A 20,398-nucleotide genomic window follows, 5' to 3' on the forward strand; every position below is an offset into this window, starting at 1 on the left:
TTGGCCACCTCATGTTGCACAGAACCAATCATAAATCAGATAGGGACTACAGGGACATCACTTTTGTGTGTCTTGGGGAGGGGGTATGGGGGGGGGGTGGTCTGTACATATGTAGACATAGTGAGCTATGAGGAAAAATCCTATCATACATCCCAGAAGCAGCTTGTTACTCTTATGCAAGTCTAACAAGTGTTTTTGTAACTTGCTTTCAAGCAGGGCCCGTGTGGTCATCCTTGATGGCAGATCCAATGGATACAAATTTGGATCCGTCATTTTGTCAATGCAATTATGCTTTTTAGGAATTAAAGAATGACTATTCCTGTCCCTTTTTCCGACTTGCAAATATGTATGTCTGGGTTGACTTAGAGTCCTCACAATGCCACCAGACATTCACACTGCATGTGAAAATTGGACAAGGCATTGGGTAACCTGCCATATACAAGAGGTAGATCAGCTAACGTGTTTTCCAGGACTCAGTGTTTGACAAAGATCAGTTTGTGTCATGATAGCTGAGAGTAGAGTTCAACGTCCACAAACACCTCTTCCCTTCTGATAAAGGGTGAAGAAACACCAGAAGTGAAGACACGCATATGGACAAACTCATTACTTTCAGACAGTACATGACCAGACAGATTCACTAGATGTTTGGCAGGGTCATTAATTGCATGCTTCTGCTTGAAACACACCCACACTGTAAATTCATTCATTCATTCATTCATTCATTGAATGAGTTTACAGTGTAAGCATGTCTTAAGCAGATATTGCTTGGGTGCTGTCATCTATTGAGGCAACATATCAGCTCAAATGGATCAAAACAAACAATTTGATCCTCAGGCCAAGCACAGCATAGGACAAGGCGTAGATTAGTAATCGTACAACCAATTTGTTGAGTTCATCCTGCATGAAGACTCTTTGATTGGGGGACTGCGTCTCACTTCAGCATTATTAATGGGCTTGGAAATGACCACTAGCACAATCTTGGGTCTAATACACTCACATGACTTGCATATCGATGACAACAATGCTTTTGAAGACTTAGACAATGTTGTGTCTATGTGCTCGTTCGACATTGCAAGCCTATTCTTTTTTTAAAGTTGTTCATGGGATGTGGGCATCGCTGGCTGGGCCAACATTTATTGCCCAGGGCATTTGAGAGTCAACCATATTGCTGTGGCCCCGGAGTCACATGTAGGCCAGACCAGGTAAGGATGATTGATTTCCTTCCCTAAAGGACATTAGTGAGCCAGATGCGTTTTTAAGATAATCGACAATGGTTTCATGGTCATCATTAGACTTTTAATTCCAGATTTTATTGAATCCAAATTTCACCATCTGCCATGGTGGGATTCGAACCCGGGTCCCGAGAGAGTTTCCTTGGTCTCTGGACTACTAGCCCAGTGACAATAACATTACACCATCGCCTCCCCTATCCGCTCAAAGGAAGCCATCAACATTTGCACCACGATATCATTGACAACCTGGACATGCCGCCAGATTCTGAATCTGTATCAGTTAAACTTATGAAATTAGCAACTTGCACAGTTGTATTCAGCTTTAATGACACTATGTATGCCCAAGTAGATGGTACAAAAATGGAAGATGCTGGAAAATCTCATCAGGTTAGACCTGCTGAGATTTTCCAGTATTTTCTGTTTTTGTTTCAGATTCCAGCATCTGCAGTAATTTGCTTTTACGCAAGTCAATGGTGTTTGTCTCTCAGGCCAACTCTCGCTAACATTTTTATCAGTTTCCACGAGAAACGCTTTTTTGATGGAATGACCCCTAACCTCCTACCCCTGGCATACTTCCAGTATGTAGAGGACATATTTGCTATATTTGAATCTGCAACTGCATGTAATAACTGTCGCTCCCTTTGAAATTTGGAATTCTTGCATCTGTCCTGATAAGTATTGATAACGTTAAAGTGAGTCACAATCACACGAGTCCTCATGCTGGATGTTGCTTTATCAGCATACTCAAGTTTATTGCTGGTTGAGATGTTTAGGCTATCAGCTCAGGTGGTGATCCTGTAGTTGTATTGGGGGAGGTATCTGCAGTACTTCCCCTGAAATCAATACACAACAGCCTCCAGATAGTCACTGGAAGACAGCCCAAAAGGCCTTTCCCCACTGTGTTAGTTTTGTAAATGCTTAAAACAAATTCCTCCATTACCAGAGTAGGCTTAGTGACCTAATACAACAGGTTCTCCATACTTTGACCTATTTCAGTCCCCCCTACTCTGCCTAGTCTACAGTTTTCAAATGTTAGTCAGTGACACGCACCAAAACTAATTGAAGACAACATTATACATATTTCCCATCTAGCCTGGGAGTGCCTCATGGGATAGTACAGAGAGATCTTTACTCTGTATCTAACACAGTGCCTAATGCTCCCTCCACTCACATTGTCTGTATCTTTAAGACTTGATTAGCTGTAAAGATTCGCATTCTAATCAGTATTCTGTAACTTGATTTTGTGTCTCTGTGTGCCTTGTTTGAGAGCAGATATCCACTCCATCTGACGAAGGAGCAAGGCTCCGAAAGCTAATGGCATTTGCTACCAAATAAACCTGCTGGATTTTAACCTGGTGTTGTTAAAACTCTTACTGTGCTAACACGGTGGCACAGTGGTTAGCACTGCTGCCTCACAGTTCCAGGGACCTGGGTTCGATTCCCAGCTTGGGTAACTGTCTGTGTGGAGTTTGCATGTTCTCCCCGTGTCTGCATGGGTTTCCTCCGGGTGTTCCAATTTGGCCATGCTAAATTCCCCCTCAGTGTACCCGAACAGGTGCCGGAATGTGGCGACAAAGGGATTTTCATGGTAACTTCATTGCAGTGACGAATAAATAAACTTTACTTTACTTTAACCCGTGCAGTACCTGCCCAGGGAGTGCCTCATGAGACATTGCAGGAGAAGCTTCACTCTGTATCTAACTCGTACAGTACAGAGGGACTTTACTCTGTATCTAACTCATACAGCACCTGCCCTGGGAGAGCCTCATGGGACTGAAATAATTCTGAAGTAGCCAGTGTCCCTTCACCAGATTTCCTTCAGTTACAAACTCTATTCCACTCCTAAGAGTGCTTTAGGTACAAAGTCAGAATCCAGAGTGTCACTAGTCCTGACACTCTTCAATATATATGTACAGGTGATTGGGTAGGCAATCATTACCTCAATCAGGCAGCTCACACTCCAAGAGGCCAACCTCATGGGCCTCACTGAGCTCATTACGGGGACCATGCAGAGGGAGCTTTATTCTGTATCTAACCTGTAATATATCTGCCCTGGAAGTGCCTCATGGGACAGTGCAGAGTCCAGTACCTTCCCTGGATTGTTCACAGTAGGAGGCCCAGCTGTTGCTATGATTGGCAAGTCACCTGTGCAGGTAATGTATGGTCCAGACTGGTAGGTAAACAGAAAGATGAAACAAACTGTTATAAATATATAGGGACAAAAATAATCCGTGCCATGATGAGTGAATAAGCCAATGGCAAGTTGGTTTATTAAACTATATGTAAGTAGTGATATTCATAATAACGGGTTACTGACACGTAAATGTTACATGAATCCAGTGCTGACATTCAATTCCTTGGAGTTAAGAAAGCACTGACCCCTCGGGCTTGCAGCGTTCTGTGCAGAGTGGGTAGGAGTGTTTGGAGTGAAGTGATATTTTTTGGTGTCAGGTTTCACTGTGAAGTTAGTCCACACATCAGTTAAATCCTGAACTTATCAACTAGAAATTTTTCATCTCAGTATCCTGAGGGAGATATGGACTCGTAGGAGTGGCAATTATTTGAGGGGCTGGTTTCATGTGCTCTGTGTATGTGAGTAGAGTAGCACCCTGTGGCCAAATTCCAGGTCTCACTTTCCATTACAAATATGTTGGCTGTTACAAATAGCTGCAAAGCTGAGTCTGTCTTGACCTTGGAGGCTTGACCATATAATCCGACCTGACACTGCAATGCAATGAGGGAGTGTTGCACTGCCAGGGGTGCCATCAGTTGGATGAGACAGTAAATCAAATCACAGAACCATAGAATCCCTACAGTGCAGAAAGAGGTCATTCAGCCCATCGAATCTGCACTGACTTTCCAAAAGAGCATCCCTCCCCTTCGCCCTGTCTCCACAACCCTGCGCATTTACCATGGATAATCCACCTAATCTACACATCTTGAGACACTAAAGGCCAATTTAGCATGACCAATCCACCTAACCTGCACAACTGGAGCACCCGGAGGGAACCCACGCGGACACGGGGAGAACGTGCAAACTCCACACAGAGTCACCGAAGGCCAGAATTGAACCTGGATCTCTGATGCTGTGAGACAGCAGTGCTGCCCTCTGAACTCTCAGGTGGACACAGAAGATCTCAAGGCACTGTTTAAATGTTTGAAAGAAGAGCAGGGGAGTCCTGTATCTCCTGTATCCTGGTCAGTATTGATTCATCAACCAACGTCACTGAAACAGATTCTCTTGCCATTATCATATTGCTGTTTGTGGAAACCTGTTGCAAATTGGCTCCCATGTTGTGTGTCACAACAGAAGTTACATTTTAACAGTATTTTATTGACAACAAAATGCTTTGAGACATCCCAAGCTCTGAAAGGTGCTATCCATATGCAAGTTAAACACCATCACTTTTGGATGCAGAGGAGAAAAGTGTAATGACTTTAATCAGGCCATTGAGGTTGGCCTATTGGAGTGAAGGGACTCCTGCCTCCGAAGATTTATTTCAAAAAGTCATTTTCCTTTTCTGGTTGAAAATAAGGAAGTATTGTGGCTACAAGAGCAGGTCAGAGGCTGGGAATTCTGCGGCAAGTCACCTGTTGACTCCCCAAAGCCTGTCCACAATTTACAGGGCACGGATCGGGACTGTACCTACAGCACACAGACTGCAGCACTACAAGAATGACCACCATCTTCTCAAAGGCAATTTGAAATGGGCAACAAATGCTGGCCTTGCCAGCTACACCCCATGAAAGAATTCATGAAAGTTCACAGCAGAGAAATAGGCAATATTGAACTAAACTGAGACAGGCTGGCAGGGGCAGTGAGAATTTTATACTGGGGACAAGGTAACCTCGCTGAGGGCGATCCAGAGGCAAAGGCAAGGGTAGCCTGAAGGAAGTGTGACATTTATTACAATTATGAGGTTTATAAAATTATTAAAGTTAGGGATTGCATCTTTAATTTAAGGGAAAATGAAGGGGGCCATATGACCTGTGCAGGAGTCTACCTGACAGCAAGCCTGGGTGGCTTGAAAAAAGTAGCTCAGATTGTTTTATTGGGAAGAAGGTGCTCTTGGAGACAATGGCGGCATCCTGTGTGCTAACAGTGGATAAACTGTGAGCCTCCGAAGTCCCAGAAAAGTGTTGAGAATGTCAGGTTGTAAACAGTTGTGCTTGAAACTGTCCATGTAGTTCCTAGATGAAAGAGAATTTGGCTCTCGAGGATCTCAACAATCAACAATTCTACCTGGATATGAGGCCCAGGTGATTCACATTGCCATGGTGATGGGCTTTGAGAAGGGAAGGGTATAGAGGAAGGCATTGTGATTTTGGATTGTATGTTTTCCTAAATTATCACTGAAGATCACGGATAGGGTTAGCCTGCCAGGATTGGGAAAGGGGAGAGAAAGCAGCTCGAAGGTGAAAGTCTCCATGGTTCATTGTGCCAGAACATTGACTTTTGCTCAGATTGAAAAGATCAAATTTGAGAGGAGCTAAAACATAGCTGGAAGATTTGCCCAGTGTGTGCCAGAAGGACTAATACTCTCTCCAGGAATACCCTCAACATAAAGGATTATTCTTCCATTAGAAGTTACCAGGCTGAGAAAGGAAAGAACAGAAGTCAATCCTCTGGAGCTATGGATCACTTTGGACTGATTTCAGAGACTGGATTCTCTACTTAAATGATAGTGTAATGTGAAGTATGTTTTGTTGTTTGCATTAAAAACAAGAGAGAAGCTTTTATTCTGTTCCTTTAAAATCATTTTACGGGATGCGTGCATTGCTGACGAGACCAGTATTTATTGCCAATCTCTAGTTGCCCTTCAGAAAGTGGTGGTGAGCTGCCTTCTTGAACCATTGCAGTGCCTGGAGTATAGGAAATACAACTGAGAATCTTCATAGAATCATAGAATCCCTACAGTGCAGACCTACAGTGCAGAAGGAGGCCATTTGGCCCATAGAGCCTGCACCAACAATCTCACCCCACGTATTTACCCTGCTCGTCCCCCTGACACTAAGGGGCAATTTAGTACGGCCAATCCACCTAACTTGCACATCTTTGCACTGTGGGAGGAAACTGGAGCACCCAGGGGAAGCCCACACAGACATGGGGAGAACATGAAAACTTCACACAGTCACCTGGGGCCGGAATTGAACCCGGGTTCTTGGAGCTGTGAGGCAGCAGCGCTAACCACTGTGCCGCCCTCATCTTGCTAGGCCATTTTTTAAATTAATCCATGAGATATGGGCGTCGCTGGCTGGCCAACATTTATTGCTCATCCCTAGTTGTTCTTGAGAAGGTGGTGGTGAGCCACCTTCTTGAGTTGCTGCAGTCCATGTTCTGTGGGTTGATCCACAATGCCGTTAGAGAGGGAATTCCAGGATTTTGACCCACCGACTGCAAAGGAACGGCAATATACTTCCAAGTCAGGATGGTGAGCGGTTTGGGTGGGAATTTGCATGTGGTGGTATTCCCATGTATCTGCTGCCTTTGTCCTTCTAGATGGAAGTGGTCATGGGTTTGGCAGGTGCTGTCTAAGGATCTTTGGTGAATTGCCGCAGTGCATCTTGTAGATAGTACACACTGCTGCTACTGAGCATCGATGGTGGAGGGAGTGGATGTTTGTGAATGTGCCAAACATATGGGCTGCTTTGTCCTGGAGCTTCTTGAGTGTTGTTGGAGCTGCACCCATCCAGGCAAGTGAGGTGTATTCCATCACACTCCTGACTTGTGCCTTGTTGATGGTGGACGGGTTTTGGGGAGTCAGGAGGTGAGTTACTCGCCACAGTATTCCTAGCCTCTGACGTGCTCTTGTAGCCACTGTGCTTGTGTGGTGAGTCCAGTTAAGTTTATGTCAATGGTAACCCCAAGGATGTTGGCATACTCAACCAGGACTATTCCTAGCCTCTGATCTGCTCTTGTAGCCACTGTGTTTATATGGCAAGTCGAGTTGAGTTTCTAGTCATTGGCAACTTCAAGGGTGTTGATAGTGGGGGATTCAGTGATGGTAACACCATTGAATGTCAATGGCTGGTGATTAGAGTGTCTCTTATTGGTGATAGTCATTGTCTGGCATTTGTGTGGTGTGAATCTTACTTGCCACCTGGCAACTCAAGCCTGGATATTGTCCAAATCTTGTTGCATTTGAACATGGACTGCTTCAGTATCTGAGGAGTCACAAATGGTGCTGGACATTGTGCAATCATCGGCAAACATCCCCACTTCTGACCTTATGATGGAGGGAAGATCATTGATGAAGCAGCTGAAGATGGTTGGGCCTAGGACACTACCCTGAGGGCCTCCTGCAGAGATGTGCTGGAACCAAAAGAGAAAATGCTGGAAAATCTCAGCAGGTCTGGCAGCATCTGTAAGGAGAGAAAGGAGCTGACGTTTCGATCCAGAAGACCCTTTGTCAAAGCTAAAAGGCATAGAAAGTGGGAGATATTTATACTGTAGGGTGAAAGATGAGTCATAGCCACAAAAACAAGGGGAAAGGCTGCTAATGGCAGTCCATAGAGAGAATAGAAGGTGTGAATGGCCAAACGGCAGAGAAGCTGAAATCAGAGGGTAAGCTGTGACAGATGAAGATGTGGGGGAGGGGGGGATATGGGTGGGAGAGAGGTAAAATTGAGAAAAAGGGGAAGCAAAGGGGGAGAAAAGGTAAGGAAAGGGGGGATAAAATGGGAGGGAAGAAAAATAAAGAAAGACAATAAAGAAATAAAAGGTAGAGAACAGTAAAAATTACATAAAATGAAAACAAAGGGGTCGAGGTGGGGTAGAGCTAATCATCTGAAGTTGTTGAATTCGATGTCGAGATTGGAAGGCTGTAACGTGCTTAGTTGGGAGATGAGATGCTGTTCCTCAGATATCCTGGAGCTGAGATGACTGAACCTCCACAACCATCTTCCCATATGCCAGGTATGACTCCAACCAGCGGAGAGTTTGCCCCCTGATAGCCATTGATTCCAGTATCGCTAAGGCTCCTTGATACCACACTCTGTCGAATGAGGGTACCTAAAAGTCAACCACATTGCTGTGGGCCTGGAGTCACATATAGGCCAGAGCAAGTAAGGATGGCAGGTTTCCTTCCCTAAAGAATAATCAACAATTTCATGGTCATCGCAGTGCTTTTAATTCCAATTTTCTTTTTCTTGAGTATAAATTACACCATCTGCATTGCTGGGATTCGAACCTGGGTCCCCGTGCTCCACCTACCCTGGGAGTGTTTGACGGGACAGTGTAGAGGGAGCTTTACTCTGTATCTCGGTTTCCGTGTTTTTGCCACGATATCATAATCCAAGTGGCAACATCAGCCTGCCGTTCACCAACCTGATTTATCATGTTCTTACAATGCCTATGTTATTTTCTATGTTCATGGACATGTCCACATCAGTCTTTGTCTTTTGGAAGGACCTTGTCAATAAACCCCACCGACTGAAGGAAGGACGCTGCTTCTCGGAAATGCTGAGAGGAAGTGACACCCTTCTCATGTCTGCCTTCCTTCTGGTACTTGAGAGGACAACAAAAGAACTAAGACGACACATTATCAACAGCTAATGTGGTTTATCAGGAGTGTGACTACATCCACCACAGTGCACCTCATCACCCACATCTGAAAGGTAGCACATACCAACCCATTTTCCTTACAAAGTATACATATGTAGGCATATTTATTTATTATTGTCACAAGTAGGTTTACATTATCACTGCAATGAAGATACTGTGAAAATCCCCTAGTCGCCACACTCTGGCGCCTGTTCGGGTACACTGAGGGAGAATTTAGCACGGCCAATGCACCTAACCAGCATGTCTTTCGGACTGTGGGAGGAAACCGGAGCATCCAGAGGAAACCCACACAGACACGGGGAGAACATGCAGACTCCACACAGACAGTGACCCATGTATATATGTTTATACTTTCATATATATGTTCGACATAATTACACGTATGAATGTATATCTATAATTCATAAAGGCCCTGCCTTCTCAACCTTCCCCTCGCCTGAGGTGTGATGATCCTCAGGTTAAATCACCACCAGTCAGCTCTCCCCCTCAAAGGGGGCAGCAGCCTATGGTCATCTGAGACTATGACGACTTTACCTTTTATATATATATATGTATATAAGTATATTTGTGCATAGATATCTCAATATAGAATCATAGAATCCTACAGTGCAGGCCATTCGGCCCATCAAGTCTGCACCAACCACAATCCCACCCAGGCCCTATCCCCGTAACCCCACTCATGTATCTACAAATCACCCTGACATTAAGGGGCAATTTAGCATGGCCAATCAACCTAACCCGCACATCTTTGGAGTGTGGGGGGAAACCGGAGCACCCGGAGAAAACCCATGCAGACACGGGGAGAACGTGCAAACTCCACACAGACAGTCACCCGAGGCCAGAATTGAACCCGGGTCCCTGGCACTGTGAGGCGGCAGTGCTAACCACTGCGCCACCGTGCCGCCCAATATATCTATTTATTTATCTATGCATGTATGTGTGTCAGGCACATGCTTCAGAATTCCACCAAAGGGCAGCATAGGGGCAAAAGACACTAAAGCCAGCTTCACCTGATTGATGCTGAAAAGGTCATTTTCTTGTATGCGGCCGATAAATGTTGCTGGGGATTTCTGATGCGTCACGCATGGTCCTTGATGTGTGGTCCAGTGGAGATGATGCTTCTTTTGGTCGTGGAATTGAGGCTAATGGAAAGAGATTGTTGTGTATAAGGCACTGCTGTACTGGCTCCATTAAACATTTCCCTATCTCTATCCTGGCTCCGTTATTCTTTGCTCAGACATGTCTGTCTAATTGGTGCCGGTGAACTTGCATTTATGCAGAATCTGTCAGAACCTAACAACAGCCCAAGATACTGCACAGCCCGTGCGGTACTTTTGAAGTGTGGTCATTTTTATGTAAGAAATTTCAAATTGAATCCAGCAACTTCCCACAGAAAACAAATGTTATTAATCTTCCATTTTTAGTGATGTTGGGTGAGAGTTAAATATTAGTGATATAACACACTAATTTTACCATTGCGTCACACCCATTTTCAGGCGCGAAAACTTGGTAAAGTCCATTAAAGCTCCGCGTTGGTTTCCCCTTTACCAAGGCCCGAAAATGGCCACAATCGGGACCACGCCTGAAACGGGCGCGACAGCCATTTAACTGCATTTGCATGCATTTAAATTTACTGAATGAGCTACACGCCCAACCTTACCGGCACTTCTCCCTTTACCACCGTGTTCACCCATCCAGATTCGACGCGAAACAGACATGCTCCACAAAAGTCCAATTCGGCACTCCAGCTAGTGTGGAGGTAAGTGTCGAGTGTCCAACGGCTCTCTGCTTGAGATCGGTGGGGGCGGGGGGGGGGGGGATGGTGGGTTTGCTGCCACTCTTTCTGTGATCAGTACGGGGAAAGGGGGGGTCCGCTGCCACTCTGCCTGAGATCGGTGGGGGGGGAAGATGAGGAGGGGCCCACAATTGGTCTGGGTGGCGGAGGGAATGGGGGGGGGGATAAGGGGGTCAGTAATGTTGTGGAGGTGGGGCAATGTCTGTGGGGGCCAGGGTGAGGCATTATCCGTCCCAGGCGCGATGTGGCAGGGGAGCCGCATTCTATCTCTTTTTTTCTGCGCGTGCGCAGTTAGAGGCGCCGATCGGAGCTGCAGGATTTCGGGTGTGTTAAGCCCCGCCCACAGGCTTGTGCAGCGCAATTCGGAATTGCTGATATTTTTTCAGGCAGAGTGTATATGGGGCCCTGAGAACAGGTCTAAAGTCGGATCTGAAACACCCCCAGTTTCAAGTCCGCCCAGCACTTGCAATCAAAATGGTAAAATAGGGCCCTAAGGATCAGTCTTCTTTCAAATAATGTCATGAAATTTTTTTACAGCCACTTGAATTGATAGATAGGGCTTCAGTTTAAACTCTCATCCGAATGTGTCGCTCTTCCTCAGTGCTGGGCTGGGAGGGTCAACCTAGATTATGTCTCTGGAACTGGACTTTAACCAACACCTTCTGACTCAGAGGATTGGGTGCTCCCACTGAGCCATGATTGACGCCAACATGGAGGTCCTAAGATGGATGATTGGAAATCTGTTACGAGGATGCTCATCTCCTCACAAGTGAAAGGGTAACCTCGTAACTTCTGTGGTCGTGGATAGACTCCACCTTTTATACACCCGGGTCACTTCACCCCAGTAATATTGTGGAAGCTTGCTTCAGAAGGTAGGTCCCACTACATTTTTAGAGGAGCCTTTCGTTTCATGAGGTATTAAAGGAAGGTTCCATCGACGTGCCCAGGTGGCTTATGGTGGCCCAGGTGTTGTGATCTCCTGGCACTGTTGGAAGGTTGGTTTAGCCACATTCCTCCCTCAAACTGGTCAACTGGTCGTTCACCTGAGTGTGGTTTGTGGAATCATGCCAAACACAAATGGAATGCAGGGTTTGCCTACATAACAATCTATTTTCTTTGATGAAATTTGACACGTTTCAGAGAGGTGTGATTAGGTGTCATCAAATACTATTGTGATTTATCTGTGGTTAGGTATTGCTTAAGATGGAGCCAACTCAGGCATGTCACATGATTCAATGTGTGTGACATAACCTGCTACAACATTCATACCGCAAAAAGGAAATTATCCCATATACAGGCTGGATACCGGAGACCTGTTCCTGACCACTTACTCCATGCAAGAGCTTGAATTGCAATTATTCGTCACAGCACGAGCCATAGATGTCTACTTTCCATTGGTACTTTGTGCCAATCTCTTCATAGAATCATAGAATGTACAGCATGGAGATAGGCCCTTCGGCCCAAACTGGTCAATGCCGACCAAAATGCCCATCTAAATCTACGTTTGGCCCACATCCCTCTAAACCTTTCCTATCCATGTATCTGTCCAAATGCTTTTTAAATGTTGTCCCTGTCCCTGCCTCAACCACTTCCTCTGACAGCTCATTCCACACATGTGCCACCCTCTGTGTAAAAAAGTTGCTCCTCAGGTTCCTATTAAGTCTTTCCCCTCTTAACTTAAACCTACGCCCTCTAGTTCTCGATTCCCCAACCCTGGGAAAAAGACTGAGTACGTTCACCCTATCCATGCCTCTCATGATCTTGTATATCTCTATAAGATCACCCTTCATTCTCCTACACCCCAAAGAAAAAAGTCCTAGCCTGTCCAATCTCTCCCTATAACTCAGTCCCTTGAGTCATATAAATCCTTGTAAATCTCTCCTGCACTCTCTCCAGTTTCTCTCTCTTGATTATATTCCTTTTACTGAGTTAGTCTCATGGGGCAGGATTTTCTGGCCCACTCGCCCCAAGACCAGAAAACTCTGCCCTAGGTCAACAGACCTTTGTATGGTCCGTGTCCCACCTGCTACGATTCCTGTGTCGGGCGGGACAAGAAAATTCCATCCATGAAAGCAAAAAAATACTTTATAAATGGGTCTGGTTGTGATGCCATAGAATCCCTACAGTGCAGAAGGAGACCATTCGGCCCATCAAGCCTGCACCATCCCTCTGAAAGAGCATTCTATCTAGGCGCACTCCCCCACCCTATCCCTATAATCCTGTACATTTACCATTGCTAATCCATTTAATCTGCATATCTCTTTATTTATTCATGTGTGGGACATGGGCATCGCTGGTTGGCCAACATTTATTGCCCATCCCTAGTTCCCCTTGTTCAGACGGCAGTCGAGAGTCAACCACATTGCTGTGGCTCTGGAGTCAATGTCGGCCAGACCAGGTAAGGATGGCAGATTTCCTTCCCTAAAGGACAGTGATGAACCAGATGGGTTTTTCCAACAATGGACAATGGTTTCACAGTCATCAGTAGATTCTTAATTCTAGATGTTTATTGAATTCAAATTCCACCATCTGCCGTGGCGGGATTTGAACCCTGGTCCCCAGAACATTAGCTGAATTTCTGGATTAATAATCTAGCAATAATACCATTAGGCCATCGCCTCCCCTAAATCTTGGGACACTAAGGGGCAATTTAGCATGGCCAATCCACCTAACCTGCACATCTTTGGATTGTGGGAGAAAACCGGAGCACCTGGAGGAAACCCACGCAGACACGGTGGGCGGCACGGTAGCACAGTGGTTAGCACTGCTGCTTCACAGCTCTAGGGGCCTGGGTTCGATTCCTGGCTTGGGTCACTGTCTGTGTGGAGTTTGCACGTTCTCCTCGTGTCTGCGTGGGTTCCCTCCGGGTGCTCCGGTTTCCTCCCACAGTCCAAAAGATGTGTGTGTTAGGTTGATTGGCTATGCTAAAATTGCCCTTAGTGTCCTGAGATGCATAGATTAGAGGGATTAGTGGGTAAATATGTAGGGATGTAGGGGTAGGGCCTAGGTGGGATTGTGGTCGGTGCAGACTTGATGGGCCGAATGACCTCTTTCTGTACTGTAGGGTTTCTATGATTCTGTGATTCTATGACACAGGGAGAAAGTGCAAATTCCACACAGACAGTCTCCCAAGGCCAGAATCGAACCTGGGTCCCTGGCGCTGTGAGGCAGCAGTGCTAACCACTGTGCCACCTTGCCACACTGAATTAGCAAATCAGAGGTATTGTTCGAAATTTAATTTACCAGCAAAAGTGATTTTGCAGTTTCTCCCCTCAATAATATGGGTTGACTTAATACCTTTTGAAGTGGCCTAACAAGCATCTCAATTGTAAAAACAAGTGCGAGACCATACTCGGCAGCCAACTGAATAAGACTGAGGGTGTGGTTAACCTTTCTAGTTCCTTTGTTAAATTGATACTTTCAACCAAACACCATTCCTTTCGCAGGTAATTATTATGCAAAACTTGTGTTGAAAAGTCCCAATTCCTTCAACTTCCACTACTCCCACAGAAGGCAGCACTGCCTTCAGAGAACAGCTGGACATGGGCAATAAATGTGGCCTTGAACAAAGAAGCAGGATGTCATTTATTTTCTTCATTCGGGGGATTTGGGCGTTGCTGGTTGGACCAGTATTTATTACCCATGCCTAACTGCCCTCCGTTTCAGAGCATTTGAGAGTCAACCACACATTGCTGTGGGTCTGGAGTTACATGTAGGCCAGACCAGGTAAGGACGGCAGATTTCCTTCCTTAAAGGACATTAGTGAAGCAGATGGGTTTTTACGACAATCAACAATGGTTTCATGGTCATCTTTTAATTCCAGATTTTTGAATTCAAATTCCACCATCTGCCATTGTGGGATTTGGACCCGGGTCCCCTGATCTTGCCCTGGGTTTCTGGATTACTAGTCTAGTGACAATACCACTACGGTACCACCTCCCCATCATACACTGATGTATTACTGTTAGAAATGGATGACAATGCTGGAGTATGGATTAGCAGGAATATTAAGTGTGTGGTAAAGAAGATATTGAGGTATATTGAAGACTCATTCACCTCGCCATGCCTGGTGCTGCGCAGTCACTGGGAGATGAGGCATCTTCACTTTAAAGGGGCAGCATTGAAACACAGGGTGGCACGATGGTTAACACTGCTGCCTCACAGCACCAGGGACCCGGGTTCGATTCCCGGCTTGGGTCACTGTCTGTGTGGAGTTTGCAGTTCTTCCCGTGTCTGCGTGGCTTTCCTCCCACAATCTGAAAGACTGATTAGGTGCATTGACCCGAACAGGCGCCGGAGTGTGGCGACTGGGGGAATTTCACAGTAACTTCATTGCAGTGTTAATGTAACACTTACTTGTGACTAATAAATAAACCTCTGAAAATGTAAAAGCTACAATCCAACCAATCAGAAACTCCAGCCAATTATTTTGTTATTTCAAGTGGCTTTTTCAGAGAGGGTGCAGCAAATAGCGTCAGCCCAACCGAAAACTTCCTGAAACAAGGGCCCAAGTCAATGGAGACCCTCCAACTGCGGAAATGTGACACACCACACCCAATGAGAAAAGTACAGGGAAAAGGAAATTATTCCATGTGAAAATTCCACCTGACACACGCTGGGTGTCATCAGATCCACACTGATGTCCATCAGCGTATTTAAGGATCTCCTGAGCAAACTATGGAGACAGGATTGATGTTTCTAAGGGAAGACTGAAGGATGACCGATTAGAGCTCTGTAGGATTGTGAATAGATTTAATCGGGTTGATGTAGAGAGGATGTTTCTCCTTGCAGAGGGGTCCAGGACCAAAGGCTATAAAAATAACAATCGCTAGTAAATTGAATAAGAATAAAGAGCAACTTCTTTATCAAGAGACTGGTGAGAATGCAGAACTCACCACCACAAGGATTGGTTGAGGTGAATAGTAAAATTATGTACAGGGAAGCCAGATAAACAGATAAGGAAGAAAATAATAGAGGATATGCTGTTCGGATGCGATGAAAAGTGGTGGGGGAGGCTCATGTGGACATAAGAACATACAAAATAGGAGGACTTCCCGCTGCCTCGGCAAAGCAGCCAGCATAATTAAGGACCCCACGCATCCCGGACATTCTGTCTTCCACCTTCTTCCATTGGGAAAAAAATATAAAAGTCTGAGGTCACGGACCAAACGACTCAAGAACAGCTTCTTCCCTGCTACTGTCAGACTTTTGAATGGACCTACCTTGCATTAAGTTGATCTTTTGCCTGTATAGCGCGCAAGAAACAATACTTCTCACTGGATGTTAATACATGTGACAATAATAAATCAAATCGAAGTCTGCACTGACAGAACTACATTAAATCTACACTAATCCCACTTTCCAGAACTTGGCCCATAGTATTGAACATTTCAAGTGCTCATCCACATACTTTTTAACGGTTATGAGGTTTCCCACCTCCACTACCCTCCCAGGCAGTGGATTCCACACTCTCACCAGCCTCTGGGTGAAAAAGATTTTCCTCAAATCCCCTCTAAACCTCCTTCCCTTCACCTTAAAATTATGCGCTCCTGTTATAAGAACATAAGAACTTAAGAAATAGGAGCAGGAGTAGGCCATCTAGCCCCTCGAGCCTGCCCCACCATTCAACAAGATCATGCCTGATCTGAAGCGAATCAGTTCCACTTACCCGCCTGCTCCCCATATCCCTTAATTCCCTTATCAATCAGAAATCTATCTACCCGTGATTTAAACATATTCAACGAAGTAGCCTCCACCACTTCAATGGGCAGAGAATTCCAGAGATTCACTACCCTCTGAGAGAAGAAGTTCCCCCTCAACTCTGTCCTGAACCGGCCCCCACTTATTTTGAGGCTGTGCCCTCTAGTTCTGGTTTCCCTTCTAAGTGGAAAGAATCTCTCTATCTCTACCCTATCCAGCCCCTTCATTATCTTATATGTCTCTCTAAGATCACCCCTCAGCCTTCTAAACTCCAACGAGTACAGACCCAATCTATTCAATCTCTCCTCATAAGCTACACCCTTCATCTACGGTATCAACCTGGTGAACCTTCTCTGCACTCCCTCCATGGCCAATATATCCTTTCGCAAAGGATATATTGGATAAAGGGTTATTGACCCTTTAAGGAGAAGAGATGCTTCTTACCCACTCTGTCCATAACCATTCAGCCCCTCCAGTCTGCTCCATCAATCAATAAGACCTTGGCTGATCTGATGTGGCCTTGATTCCACTTTCCTGCTTGACTCGCTTGTCAATTAAACATCTGTCTAACTCAGCCTTGAGTATATGCAATGACTCCACTACACACAAGAGGAGGGAATTCCAAACATGAATGACCTCCTGAGAGGAGAATTTCCTCATTTATATATTTACTCGAAACCCACCAAGAAAAACGAGAACAAGATTGTGAGTGGCCTGGATAGAGTGGATGGGAAGGACCTATTATTCCCATAGCCGAGAGGTCAGTGACAGAGGTAAAGGATTGGAGGGGAGATGAGGAAAATCTTTTTCACCCAGAGGGTTGTAGGGGTCTGGAACTCACTGCCTGAAAGGGTGATCGAGACAGAACCTCTCAACTCATTTAAAAAGTGGCTGGATGTGCACCTGAAGTCCCATAACCTCCACGGCTCTAGACTGGAAAATGGGATTAAACTGGGGGTACGGTGCAGGGCCGGAGGGGCTCACATTTGGGCTGCTGCAGGCACGATGGGCAGACTGGCCTCCCTTTGTGCTGTAAACATTTATACATTTTTCTAAATTTTCTAAATATCTGAAAAGCAGGAATGTGCTGGAATGTTGGGGGAGAGCGAGGGAGTGGCAGTACGTGAATCGTTCCTTAGGAGAGCCAGCATAAGCACAATGGGCCGAATGGCCTTCTTTTGTGCTGTAACAACTCAATGATTCTGTCCTATTCCCCTCCAAATCATCCGCCATCAAGACCTGGAAATATATCATGCATCATCACTGGATCAAAATCCAGGAACTCCATACTGTTACGATGATGGAGAAAAAACCCTGGAATTATACATGGAAATATTGGACTTTAAAGAAGACCTGAGTTTGATATTTTAAAAAGGACGTTGACCCCAGTCACTGACAGTAATAGCTTGAAGGGTTCTCCCCTAAAGAACAATAGAACTCCTCCCTACAGTTCCAAACAAGATCATTCTAAACGAATCCAAAGACTGATTACCATCTCTGGTAAAGACAAAGGAACATTGCGGACAGGCAGTGGCATAGTGGTGTTGTCACTGGACTAGTAATTCAGAGAGCCAGGGTAATGGTCTGGATACAGGGGTTCAAATCCCACCACGGCAAATGGTGAAATTGTCGATGGTCATAAAACCCAAACACTAATGTCCTTTAGGGAAGCAGATTATCCAAACTTACTTGGTCTAGCCTACATGTGACTGAAATGGTCATTACAGTTCAAGGGCAATTAGGGCTGGGCAATAAATGTTGGTTCAGCCATCCATGCCCACATCCCATGAATGAATTAAAAAAGGCTATCTCATCCAAAGACCCTGAGCGGAATTTTCCCATCCCGCTCGCCGCGGGAATGGTAGCGGATGGGGCACAGACCATACAAAGGTCAGTTGACCTTGGACGGAATTTTCCGGCCTTGGGGGAGCGCGGCTGGAAAATCCCTCCCACTGGGTATAATTGCCTCGACTAAGTAGTGGGCTCCAATTTGAATACACAAAGACAGTAATTAAAAAGTTGACTAAGAGAGCTACCCAGTGTCTGTCTGTTAGCCTATGTGTGTGCATACCATGGGAAAAGCAGCTGGATGTTTACCACACAGAGGGTCTGAAGGGCATCTGCAAATAGCCACTTTTTGCAGGAACATTTAAAACTCTCTCTCTGACTGTGAAAGTCGATCAGCCAGCAGAAGGATCACAGCTGGAAAAAGAATTGAAATCTCTCTACTGAACTATAGAGCACCAGAACTACAAAGAATCAACTACTGGAATCAACCTGTATTGGCCGCAGTGCATCATCATCTGGTCCTCACAAGTCAAGGACTATTCTGTATAACTTTTATTTAAATCTATTTACTATTGGACTCAATTCTTATTTCTAATCCATATGAATATAGATGCATATGTTTTACCATTTCTCCTTACCACTTTAAGAGTTAATAAACTTACTCTGTATTGGCTCAAGAAAGTCTGGTTAAATTGATTATTGTTTAAACGTAACAGTTGGGTCTGGAAAAGGTATCCAAGGGAAAGGGAACCTTGTTCGGTTAAATCTTTGTTGGTACCAGCAGAGGGTGGGTTGAATAAAGACACTGAGCCAGTCACCCTCCTTACCTGGGTTTGTAACAATCTGGGGGTATCCCAGCCGGATGGTGACAAATCGAGGTGTCTCACCCGGATCAACAACTTTTGGGGAACCTCACCTGGGGCTGGTTGTAACAATAACTAGCAGCACAGTAGGAGCACCTTCATCACGTGGACTTGAGGGGTTCAAGTTTGAAGTTTATTTATTAGTGTCACAAGTCGTTTTACATTAACAGTGCAATGAAGTTACTGTGAAAATCCCCTAGTCGCCACACTCCGGCACCTGTTCGGATACACCGAGGGAGAGTTTAGCATGGTCAATGCACCTAACCAGCACATCTTTCAGACAGTGGGAGGAAACTAGAGCACCCGGAGGAAACGCACGCAGACATGGGAAGAACGTGCGGACTCCGCACAGTGACCCAAGCCAGGAATCAAACCCGGGTCCCTGGCGCTGTGAGGCAGCAGCGCTAACCACTGTGCCACCATGCCACCCTCATGAAGGAGGCCTTGTCATCATCTTCTCAAGGGCAATTTAGGAATGGGCAATTAATTGCAAAATAGGAGGAGGTGATTTTCTGCTGGGAACACACACACACGAGGAACTGGGTTGCTACTGCCCCAAGTCTTTTCAAACCATACTGCTACAATCCACAGATGGAGGAAACCACATAGGACCCATCCTACCATCCTGAACTGGAGTTAACCCTGTTGAATGGATGATTCTACTGCACTTCCCCAAGGAAGTGGGTGGGATGATGTGCCAGTAGTTGTCAAAGGCAGTATCATCAGCATTTGAATCAATGGACAACAGGAGCGTGCATCATCTTATTCATTGAGACAGTTTGAAGCTCAGACATCGGCTAACTCAACCAAAATCATCGCCATCCTAGCAGCTAACTCACTGGGAACTAGATTATTTTGTTCATCACGGTCTCTACTGCCACTCAATTGCAAATATTTTTGTACTTTAATCCCATCCTCCTCCCCAAAATCTGTTCTATATCGGCAGGAACCTGATAAGGAAAGACCAAATCCAAGATGGCCAGATCAAATTTTCAATAGCATCATCATAAGAACATAAGAAATAGGAGCAGGAGTAGGCCATCTAGCCCCTCGAGCCTGCCCCGCCATTCAATAAGATCATGGCTGATCTGACGTGGATCAGTACCACTTACCCGCCTGATCCCCATAACCCTTAATTCCCTTACCGCTCAGGAATCCATCCATCCGCGCTTTAAACATATTCAGCGAGGTAGCCTCCACCACCTCAGTGGGCAGAGAATTCCAGAGATTCACCACCCTCTGGGAGAAGAAGTTCCTCCTCAACTCTGTCTTAAACCGACCCCCCTTTATTTTGAGGCTGTGTCCTCTAGTTTTAACTTCCTTACTAAGTGGAAAGAATCTCTCCGCCTCCACCCTATCCAGCCCCCGCATTATCTTATAAGTCTCCATAAGATCCCCCCTCATCCTTCTAAACTCCAACGAGTACAAACCCAATCTCCTCAGCCTCTCCTCATAA

The sequence above is a fragment of the Mustelus asterias genome, chromosome 21 (genome assembly GCF_964213995.1).
Source record: "Mustelus asterias chromosome 21, sMusAst1.hap1.1, whole genome shotgun sequence".
In the NCBI taxonomy this organism is placed as follows: domain Eukaryota; kingdom Metazoa; phylum Chordata; class Chondrichthyes; order Carcharhiniformes; family Triakidae; genus Mustelus; species Mustelus asterias.